We start from the raw sequence: 12,036 nt of genomic DNA on the forward strand, positions 1-12,036 counted from the left end.
CCACTAGGAACTCCTGCAAATCAACACAGAAAGACAAAAACCCTGATAGAAAAATACACAAGGGACACAAATGTACGACTATGAGGACAGGAAGCCCGAACTATTCACCAGCACATTAGGAAATGCTCAAAATCGATAGTAATCTGAAAATGCAAATTAAAACAACAGTGAGATGTCATTTAACATCTATTTATTGGGCAAAATTTAGAAATCTGGATAATACCAAGTGTCTACAGGAATAGCAGTGGCACTGACCAAGAGAACAGACCAGAAAGCATGCACGCAGTATGTGGAAATACAGTGAGTGAGCTTGGTTGTGAATCATGGTCCAGGCTTCTAGAGAGTAACCCATTCATTCATTTACAAATTTTTTTAGATGTTACAAAATTATAGCAATTACTGCCCTAGGTTTATTAAATATTTTCTTTTCTCTAGTTCACTACTACTTTTTTTAATTACTAGTTTTTATTGAAGAAACAATTTTATCATGAATATGATTTTTAAAATTAAGTATTACAAAAGGATATACAGTGAAAATAAGTCTCCCTCTTGGGGAGTCAAGTGATGTTATCAATTTCTTATATAAACTTCCAGAAATACATCATTTTATGCAAATGGAAGCCTATTACATACAACTTACTGTATATTTTTTCTTACTTTTTTTCATTACATTATATCTCAGAAGTCATTCCATATTATCACATTCGACCTCATTCTTTTTTTTTTTTTTTTTGCGGTACACGGGCCTCTCACTGTTGTGGCCTCTCCCGTTGCGGAGCACAGGCTCCCGACGCGCAGGCTTAGCGGCCATGGCTCACGGGCCCAGCCGCTCCGCGGCATGTGGGATCTTCCCGGACCGGGGCACGAACCCGCGTCCCCTGCATCGGCAAGTGGACTCTCAACCACTGCGCCACCAGGGAAGCCCCCTTTAGTACTTCTTTTAGTGGATATCTGCTAGCAACAAATGCTCTCGTTTTTTGTCTATCTTAAGAATAACCTCATTTAACCTTCATTATTGATAAGTATTTTTATTGGTTAAAAAATTCCAGGGACTTCCCTGGTAGTGGCTAAGACTCCACACTTCCACTTCAGCGGGCATGGAGTTCGATCCCTGGTTGGGGAACTAAGATCCTGCATACCACGTAGCATGCCCAAAAAACAAACAAAAGTCTCATACAATGCTCCTTCTTAAATATTTTTTTCTTCAGTTGGTTTCTTTCCCACTGGTTGACATCAGTGATTAAGAAAACTCTTCCCGGGCTTCCCTGGTGGTGCAGTGGTTTAGAGTCCGCCTGCCGATGCAGGGGACACGGGTTCGTGCCCCGGTCAGGGAAGATCCCACATGCCACGGAGCGGCTGGGCCCATGAGCCATGGCCGCTGAGCCTGCGCGTCGGGAGCCTGTGCTCCGCCACGGGAGAGGCCACAACAGTGAGAGGCCCGCGTACCGCAAAAAAAAAAAAAAAAAAAAAAAAAAAAGGTCCAGTAGCCCGGTGTGGCCCAGAGCATCAACTGTGACGTCAACAAGCTCATGGCCGTGCTGAACACGAGCAGCATGCTTCCGGAAGGCCTGTTCCATGAGCACCTGCTCGACGTGCTGAGGCAGGAGCTGGCCCTCGAGTGCGACTACCAGCAGGAGGCCGCCTGTGCGGGCAGGTTCAAGGAGCTGCTGAAGGACCACCCTTTCTTCTACACGCCTGAGACTGTGGAGGAGCTCTGAAGACCCCACGTGCTGACCACGGAGCTGTGTCTGGCTTCCCCCTTGGACCAGGCCGAGGGGCTGAGCCAGGAGATCCGGAACGAGATCTGCTACCATATCCTGGTTCTGTGCCTGCAGGAGCTGTTCCAGTTCTACTTCATGCAGACAGACCCCAACTGGGCCAACTTCTTTTATGACCCTCGGCAGCACAAGGTGGCTATTCTGGACTTTGGGGCAACTCAGGAATACGATGGATCCTTCCCGGACCTCTACATCCAGATCATCAGGGCTGCTGCCGACCAGGACAAGGAGGCCGTGCTGAAGAAATCCACAGAGATGAAGTTCCTCACCGGCCATGAGGTCAAGGCCATGGAAGATACCCACTTGGACGCCATCTTCATCCTGGGGTAGGCCTTTGCCTCGGAGGAGCTCTTTGACTTTGGCGCCCAGAGCACCACCGTGAAGATCCACCACCCGATCCCCATCATGCTGAAGCACCGAGGAGACCTACTCCTTGCACAGGAAGCTGGGGGGCTCCTTCCTCATGTTCTCCAAGCTGAAGGCCCGCTTCCCCTGCAAGGCCACATTCAAGGAGGCCTACAGCAACTACCGCAGGAGGCAAGCCGCACAGCATAGCCATGTGGCCGGACCCTCCGTCCCGTGCCGCTAAAACTAGTAGGAAGCAGGTGGTGCCCGTGTTCCATTTAAACTTCGTACTGTGCGAGAGGGGTGGCCACTCAGAGCCTGTTGCCAGCGCTTATGCACAGTTTTTATTGCTAAGTGGGTATGGGGTGAGAGGCGCAAGAATGAAAATGCAACCCCACTGCCGTCTGTCAGAATCTGCTTATTGTTTATTCATCCTCTGAAATGACTCTCAATAAAAAGACGATGTTATGTCCTTTTCCTTTTTGTAACAGGGGTTTTTGCTAATGTGAAGGTTAACCAGAAGATGAGAGTTCTCCCTTTGAATCCCTGCCACCAAAAGCAAAAAAAACCAAAAACAAACAAAAAAACCAGAAAAGCCTTTTTGGATTTTATTGAGCAGGTAATATAAGGGGTGTGTGTGTGTGTGTTTCTAGAAGGAGAGTTATGTTTTCCGCCTTTTCCTGTCTGGCCTGGATCTGGAGCTTGGAGAAGTGCTGATCTGAGCATTGCCAAAAAGTACTACTTCACCAGGAGAGACCCACCCACACTTGCTCTCTGGCTGGTTCCTAGAGGTTTTTTTATTTTTTAATTTTTTTTAATGTTTGGCTGCATTGGGTCTTCGTTGCTGCTCACGGGCTTTCTCTAGTTGCCATGAGTGGGGGCTACTCTTCATTGCTGTGCGAGGGGTTCTCATTGCGGTGGCTTCTCTTGTTGCAGAGCACGGGCTCTAGGCTCGCGGGCTTCAGTAGTTGTGGCGCATGGGCTCAGTAGTTGTTGCTCGTGGGCTCTAGGGCACAGGCTCCATCGTTGTGGCGCACGGGCTTAGTTACTCTGCGGCATGTGGGATCTTCCCGGACCAGAGCTCGAACCCGTGTCCTCTGCACTGGCAGGCGGATTCTTAACCACTGCGTCACCAGGGAAGCCCTCCTAGAGGCTTTTTGACAACCAGAGGTTTTCAGAGAACTGCTGCCTCCTGTGGGGAAAGGCAGGAGACGCAGAGGGGAGAGAAAGCCCCATGCTCTGTCTCTGGGCTCCAAGACTGGTGTGTGGGGGGCCCTTCCTCCCACTCCAGGCGCCTGGGCCCTTGTGGAAGGAAATGATATGCACTTGTCACCTGGTTGGACCCAAGGGGTCATTTCAGGCTCTGTTACTCTTCATACAATTCTTGTAATTGTCTGATTTACTTGTTTCAATTTTTAAAAAAATCCTAAAATAGGGCTTCCCTGGTGGCGCAGTGGTTGAGAGTCCGCCTGCGGATGCAGGGGACACGGATTCGTGCCCCGGTCCGGGAAGATCCCACATGCCGCGGGGCGGCTGGGCCCGTGAGCCATGGCCGCTGAGCCTGTGCGTCCGGAGCCTGTGCTCCGCAACGGGAGAGGCCACAACAGTGAGAGGCCCGCGTACCGCAAAAAAAAAAAAAAATCCTAAAATAAAAAGAACGATATTTCCTTGATATCTTATAATACACACCCTATTTTCAAATATCCCAGTTATCTCAGAAATGTCTTTTTAAGTTGGTTTGTTCAAATCAGGATCTATACAAGATTCATATGTTGTGTTTTTAATCTACAGGGATTCTCATCCTGGGGTCCTGGGACCTCCAACTTGTCCAGAGTTTCTTGGCGTCTATCACCATTGGTGGGAAAAAACTGACCTCTATGTTTTCACTAACCTCTAATGACATTTGATATTTTTGTCAATTATGAATTTTGGCAACAAATCACAGTACTATTGCCAGAAGCTATGACCTTGTCACCCAAATAAATCACAGATGTTTTATAGCACATTACAGTTGTTGCAGATCTCTTGAAACATTGGTTTTACTCATCACCGCTTAGAAATTATGGTAGTTACTGAATCTGCAGCCAGATCTTATTCTTTAATGTATTAATAAAGAAGCACATATATTACTATATCACAATTATTATTTTTTTTACTAACTGTATATTAATGCAATGAGTTTCCTCTGTAACCCTCTGGATTTTATGCTTTTATAAATTTGATTCTGAAAAGGGCCCCATGGGTTTTGCTAGATGCTCAGGCACATACAGGTCTCCGGCATGCAAAAGCTTAAAACAACACTTGCTAACAGACCCTTTGTCTTTAATGCCAATTATCTGTTGAAAAACCCAGGTCATGCAACCCTATTTTTTAAAAAAGTTAATTAATTAGTTTATTTTTGGCTGCATTTGGATCTTCGTTGCTGCGCACGGGCTTTCTCTAGTTGCAGCGAGCAGAGGCTACTCTTTGTTGCGATGGGCGGGCTTCTCATTGCGGTGGCTTCTCTTGTTGTAGAGCACGGGCTCTAGGAGCACAGGCTTCAGTAGTTGTGGTGCACGGGTTCAGTAGTTGTGGCGCACGGGCTTAGTTGCTCTGGGGCATGTGGGATCTTCCTGGACCAGGGATCGAACCCGTGTCCCCTGCCCTGGCAGGTGGATTCTTAACCACTGCGCCACCAGGGAAGTCACCCACACTTTCTTCTATTAACTTTATAGATTTACCTTTCACATGTGGGTCTTTGATGGAGCTGGAGCTGCAGATGTCGTTCCCAGAGGTGACCGCCCATCCAGTAGAACCCAAGTCCCCTTTTCCAGTTAGGGATGCCTCCTGAGAGGGGACAGGGTGGGTGCTGGGGTCACTATGGCCGTGGGGATCACGGTCTCTTACATTTTCCACCTGGCTCGCCACTCACTCCTAACACAATCCTCACATCCAGGTAGATGCTCCTTCGACCTCCCCCAGCCTCCCCACGCCCCCACCACCTCTCTGCCAGGGATCTGGTCCTCTGCCCAACCCCGGCCCCTCCAGCCACCTTGGCCCTCGTCATGCCCATGCCCGATAAACACAGCCCCTCCAATCTCAGTTTCATTCCTCCCGCTCTCTATCCGCCTTCTCCTCTCTCTCAACTCCCTCCCTCCAGTCCACCAACCCTGACAGGACCTACGGCCCCATGGATCCCCCCCGCCTTTCACTGTCCTTCAACCCTGCAAGTCTGTGGTCACTCACCAAAGTGGCTCCCTTTATCCCCCCTCAACTCCCTCTCTTTATTACTCTCACTTGGGAAACCCCCAATCTGGCTAAATCAAACTTGGCCTCTACCCCATGCCTCTGTCCTATTCTAAGAGCTCAAAACTTTGAGTTCCTGACCGGCCCCTCAAGGGGTCTTCAGTGCATCCTCTCTCTTTTCCCCCATCTCTGCTTCCAGCTCATTTCACTGAAGCCATAGGAGAGAATGTCCTCAGTCTCCCACCTCCTGGCGCCTGCTCCACACGTCTTCTCCTCCTCCTGATACGGATCAAGCCTTACTAAGGCTGACCCTCCACTTGGGGACTCGCTTGTTTCCTCTTGTCTCCATCACTGCTCCAGCAATGCTCCCCTCTCCCCTGCATCGTCACTTTCCTGCTCACCTTCCTGCTCATTCCCGCTGGCATACAGATGTATTGTAACTCCTCCCACCTTAAAACAAAACAGAAGACAAAACTCTTTGACCTCCCCCAGCCACAGCCCTGTTTCTTGGCTCCCCTTTACAGCAAAATATCTCACCAGAGATGTCTCCAATTCTCCAATTTTCTTCTGCACTCTTTCCAATCAAATGTTCACATTCTACTCGTCCTCCATCCCCTGCTCCATGGAAGTGCACTTGTCAGGGTCCCCCTGGCGCTAATCTAAGTCACATTTCAGTTGTCGTCTTACTTGACCCATCAGTCGTCATCGTTCCCTGTCTCCTTTGCTCCTGAGACACCGGCCATCCTCTCCCGGTCTTCTCTAGCCTCCCTGCCGGCTCCCTCTCAGTGTCCCCACTGGTTCCTCCTTACCTTCTGGATCTGGTACTGATGGTCACCTCTAGGTCTCCACCTTGGTCCTCTTCTCTCCCTGGAGAGCTCATCCAGTCTCACTTTATGCACCCAAATTTCTCTCTTTAACCCAACCTCCGGACTTACCCAGCAGCCCCCCTTGGATGCCCAACGTACATCTCAAACTCAAGGCTTCCGCTTCTGAAGCTGAGCTCCTGGGCTCACCCAAACCTTCCCCTCTGGCGCCAGCCCCATCTCGGTGCTGGCGCCTCCATCCCTCCAGCTGCTCAGGCCCCGGGCCTTTGAGTCCTCCTTGACACTCCACAGACTCTTTCCCTCGTGCTCCATAAATTATCCATCTGCAAATTCTGCCCACTCTGCTGTAGTAGGCAGAATAATGGCGCCCCAAATCTACCGGTTCTCATCCCTTATAAGGAAAAGAGTCTTTGCAGATGTGATGAAGTGAAGGACCTTGAGATGGGAAGAATATCTTGGATTATCCAGGTGGGCCCTAAATAGCATCACTTATAAGTATCCTTATAGGACAAAAGCAGAGGGAGAGAAGCACACACAGAGGAGGAGGTGATGTGAAGACGGAACCTTGAAGATTGGAGTGATGAGACCGCAAGCCAAGGAGCATCAACAGCCACCAGAAGCTGGAAGAGGCAAAGAATGGATATTCCCTTACAGCCTCCAGAGGGAGTGTGGTCCTGCTGACACCTTGATTCCAACCCAGTGATACTGATTTCTGACTTCTGGCCTCCAGAACTGCCAGAGCATACATTTCTGGGGGCTTTTTGTTTGGTTTGGTTTTAAAATTTTTATTGGAGTATAGTTGATTTAACATGGGGTGTTAGCTTCTACTGTACAGCAGAGTGAATCAGTTATACATACACATGTATCTACTCCTTTTTATATTCTTTTCCCATATAGGCCATTAAGAGTATTGAATAGAGTTCCCTGTGCTATACAGTAGGTCCTTATTAGTTATCTATTTTATACATAGTAGTGTGTATATGTCAATCCCAATCTCCCAATTTTTCCCTGCCCCCCTTTTCCCCCTGCTAAACATAAGTTTGTTTTCTACATCTGTGACTCTTTCTGTTTTGTAAATTTTTTCATTGGTACCATTTTTTTAATCCACATATAAGTGATATCATATGATATTTGTTTTTCCCTCTCTGACTTCACTCAGTATGGCAATCTCTAGGTCCATCCACGTTGCTGCAAATGACGTGATTTCGTTCTTTTTTATGGCTGAGTAATATTTCATTGTATATATGTACCACATCTTCTTTATCCATGCCTCTGTAGAATTTCTGTTGTTTTAAGCTGACAAGTTCATGGTCATTTGTTACAGCAGCCGCATTCTGTTGCCTCTCGTCACCTTCTTGCCCCGATCCTGGCCCCATCCTCCCACCCCAGCCATCTCAGCCCCCTCCCAGGTCTCCCGCCTCCTACCTTGTCCCCACAGTCTGGTCCACACTTGCAGCCATGAGGATCTTTCTAAAACAGAAGGAGATGGGGACTTCCCTGGTGCTTCAGTGGTTAAGAATCTGCCTTCCAATGCAGGGGACGCAGGTTCGATCCCTGGTCCCACATGCCACGGGACAACTAAGCCCACGTGCCACAACTAGAGAGAAGCCCATGCACCACATGCTGCAACGAAGATCCCGTGTGCTGCAACTAAGACCCAACACAGCCAAATAAATAAATATTAAAAAAAAAAACAGAAGAAGATCATGCTGAAAACGACCCACTGTCTCCCCCCTACCCTCAGAATCAAACCCAAACTCCTTACCCTAGGTTTTATGGTCCTGCCTGACATGATCTCACCTTATCCCCGGTCTCAGGATTGTTGTGAGGGTCACCTGAGTGTACACGTTAGCGCAGTGCCCAGCAGAGGTAAAGGGTGCCCATCAGGGCAGCACAGAGGGTGCTTTGGGTCAGCAAACCTAAGTCCAAGTCCAGACTTTGTGATTTCTTTGTGATCTCCAGGCAGGGACCACACCTCTCTGGGCTGTTGAGATTATGTACGTAAAACCCTCAGCCCGGGAGTGGCACACAGTAGGTGTTCAGCCACAGGAACTGATGATGTGAGGATCACAGATAATATTTATTGTGTGCTAAAGTGTGCCAAGCACTAAGGGCTCTACATGGACCCAAAGCATCCCCACCACGAATCTGTGAGGTTGGAACCATTACTCCCATTTTGCAGATGAGAAAACCAAAGTACCAAAAACTTCCAGCAGAGCTACTGGGGAAACAGGAACGTGGTCTGCGGAGCCCACACTCCACCACCGACTCTAAGGCCTCTGTTGCAAACCCATACCCTCACCCCTCCCCACCTGAGAGCTTGAGAACCATCCCTTCAATTGCATTTTGTTTCTTCTTTCTGCCTTTCTGCCCAAACACAAACCATGATTCTCAGGGCTTTGCAGTCATTAGAAAGACTTGGGGGCTGCCTTCTGAGACCTAGGATTCTGGGATCTGCCTTCAGGGACCCTGGATCCCTGGGACTGGGGGGCAGGAGTGTGGGTAGGGATGGCATTTTCATGGAGGGCCTGAGCAGATTCTGACACAGGAAGTCAGCAACCCCCCTCGGAGTAGCACAGGGAGGTGGCCTGTTATTTAGCTTCTGAGTGAGACCGGGGTTCAAACCCCAGCTCTCCCCACCATGATAGGTGGGGACTTTTGGCGAGGGTATTGTCTCTATGAGCCCAAGTTGCTTTGTCTGACTCTGAGGTGGAGAATCCTGCTTCCTAAGTGCGGTCTGTATAATAGTGACATAAGACCTGTAAAAAGCTCAGGAGCCGTCTTGACACACAGGAGGAGCTAAGTCAATGGGACCTTATGTATTGTTGTTATTAATTGTTATTGTTGTTGCCCTGGTATTGTGTGACCACCTCTCCCCAGCCTCACATCCTCTGTACCTCAGTATCCTCATCTGGGTAGGAGACTTCTGAGGGTCATGTCTGAACACCCCAAGGGCAGCTTAGGGGAGGACTGTATCCTCTGAAGAATAGCGGGGAAGAGAGGGATCAGGGAGGCTTAGCAAGTGTCTCCCTTGGAGGGCCAAGCTGGGCCCTCAGGGGTCTGGGACAGAGAGGGTCTATTGATTCCACAGGAGCCTCTGGGGGGAGGGACTCAGACCGTGGTGACCAGGTCCTGGGCAGGGTCTGAAGCTCATAGTGGGGGCACCAGTGTCTCCACTGGCTGGTCCCACTGGCCCCACAATATCCCTCCAGGATCCGAGGCTTGACGAACAGTCTGTCTGGACAAAGACTGAGGCCACAGTGCCCTCTGGTGGCCAAACCTTTGCACTCCAGGTTAGGAGACAAGAACAAACGTTGGGAATTGTTTGTTCCCAAGACTTGGGTGACAGGTAGATCAGACCTCAGAGCCCCAAGAGGTCAGAACAGGGACTTGCCCTGTGTCTGGAGAGGTCAGGGGGTCAGGACTTGAAAAGACTCTCCTGGAACTTCCTTCAAGGAGCCCTCCCTGACCCCCAGGCTGGGTTAGGAGCCTCCTTTGGGCTCCCATAGCCCCGAGTACCACCTCTATCCCAGCCCTGCTGTCTGCCCTGGCTTCCTCCACCCTTGGCTGTCATTGTGTGGTGGTGGGTCTTTTCCCCACTGGACTGTGAGCTTGCGGCTCTGCCTGGGGCAGAGCCATCAGACACATCATTGCTGTGTCCCCAGCATGCCCACACAGGGCTGGGGACAATGATAATCTATAGAAATGAGTGAATATGCCTCTTAACCTCTCCCTTCTCTTTGCCTTGAAGCTTTAGCTCCAGACCCTCTGCTGGGAAGGTTTCCTTTATACAACACCCCCACCCCACCCCACCGAGTCCTCTTCAGATGGTCCAAGTGTGGGGGAGGGCACAGCCTGGAGCCCACATGACCCTCTCTCCCTGCTGCTTGCACTCTGCAGAGCCAGACAATGGGGAGAGACATGGAGGATAATGACTAATTGATTCATTTATTTATTCAACAAATAACTGTTGAGCACCTGCTATTTTTCAGGCCCTGTTCTAAGCACTGGGGAGACAGCAGTGGAATGAACAACAATCTCTGCCTCATAGAGCTGGTAGTCAAAGGAGTGGAGATAGACACTCAATCAAGTAACTAAATAGGCCTACAACATGGTGATGAGTTATGGTAAGTGTTGGGAGAAGGAGAAAGCTTTTAAGAGGACAGAGAGATTCTGGGGGATGCCATCTTAGCTGAGGTTGTCTCTGAGAAGGTGACATTCAGAAACCTGAATAAAGTGAGAGTTGGAGACATGCAGCTGTCTGGGGAGGAGCATTCTAGGAAGTGAGAACAGCAAGTGCAAAGGTCCTGTGGCCGAAGTGGGACTGGAACGTTCCAGGAACAGGGAGGAGGCCAGTGCGGCTGGAGCAAAGTTAGCCAAGGGAAGGAAGAAGGGCGATGAGATCAGAAGTGTGATGCGGGTTGGGAGCGGGTTTGAGTAGGGCCTAGAGGGCATAGTAAAGACTTCGAATTTTATTCTAGGTGTGAAAGAAGGGACTTCCCTGGTGGTGCAGTGGTTAAGACTCTGTGCTCCCAATGCAGGGGACCCGGGTTTGATCCCTGGTCAGGGAACTAGATCTCCCATGTATGCCGCAACTAAGAATTCTCATGTCACCACTGAAGAGCCCTCGAGCTGCAACTAAGCAGCCCGCCTGCTGCAACTAAGAACCAGAGCAACCAAATAAATCAATAAATATTTTTTTAAAAAGTGTGAAAGAAGCCACTGGAGGTTTTGAGCCGGAGCGCATTGTGATGCCAGCTGTTTTAAGCAGCTCACTCTGGCTGCCCTGGAGAGAATAGAAATGGACTGTCCAGGGCGGGAGCAAAAGGGGAGCAGTACCAGGATGGAGGCTGTGAAGGGAGAAGAGTGGGTGGATTCTGTATCTATTTTGTGAATGTGGAGATAACAGCATTTGCTGATGGGTTTGGGGTGTGTGTGAAAATGAAGAGTCAAGGATGACTGATTGCACTTAGAACAAAATCCGTTTTCTTTGTAATGGCCTACAAGGCCCTACATGATCTGGATCCTTGCTGTCTCCCTAATATTGTCTCCCTCCCTGCCTCCCCCCACTCACTCTGCTCATTACACTAGCTTTCCCACTGATCTTTGAACTTGCCAAGCTTTTCCTCCTTCCCCTCCCATTGCATGGTGGCAGCTTCTCGGGTCTCAGCTCATATGTCACCTCCTCAGAGCAGCCACTTTCTTTATAATACTTATCACTCTCTAAAATGATAAGTTTATTTGTTTGTTTATCATCTTTTTTCCTCCACTGAAAGGTCAGCTCCTTGAGGACAGCAACTTTGCCTGTTGGTCACGCTGTATCCCCAGTGTCTAGAAGAGTGCCTGGCACATAGCAGGCACTTAATAAATGAACAAAGGCATTGATTAACCCCTGTGCTTGTTTACAGACCGGCTTACACAGAAGAGACACGCAGACAAGTAGGCAAAGGCAAGAATACACGACAGACCCTGGGGTCATCCACACACCCAGGGGAGACCCAGAAGCCAGGCACCACCTTCTGCGCGCCCGCGGTGCCTGGAGGATGGAGAGCCCGAGGTGGGGATGGAGCACCTCCAGGGAGGGGAAAGGATGCTTTGGGGCGATCCCAGCCCCGCCCTGTATCCCCAGTAGCCAATGGGCGTGCGGTCCTCCCGACGCCCCCTGGGACGTGTAGTCCGGACAGGGGCGCCCTCGGGCGCCGCCGAGCGCCCCTAGACTCCACGTCCCGTCGTGCGCCGGGAGGTGAGGGGATTGGCCGAGCCCCGCCCCCTGCCCGCCCCGCTCCGCTCGCGCCGCAGCCCCAAGAATGAATGAAATCGTAGCGCGCTGGGCGGCAGAGCGGGCGGCGCAGGCCGGGCTGGGC

The 12,036-nt window shown here is 50.1% G+C and overlaps 1 pseudogene; it reads left to right on the forward strand.

Annotated features, from left to right (window-relative positions):
• The first annotated feature begins 1,475 nt into the window (after positions 1-1,475).
• Positions 1,476-2,367, forward strand: LOC132479592 (atypical kinase COQ8A, mitochondrial-like; annotated as a pseudogene).
• Positions 2,368-12,036: the final 9,669 nt, after the last annotated feature.

This window comes from Mesoplodon densirostris, chromosome 19, assembly GCF_025265405.1.
Source record: "Mesoplodon densirostris isolate mMesDen1 chromosome 19, mMesDen1 primary haplotype, whole genome shotgun sequence".
Classification (NCBI taxonomy): Eukaryota; Metazoa; Chordata; class Mammalia; order Artiodactyla; family Ziphiidae; genus Mesoplodon; species Mesoplodon densirostris.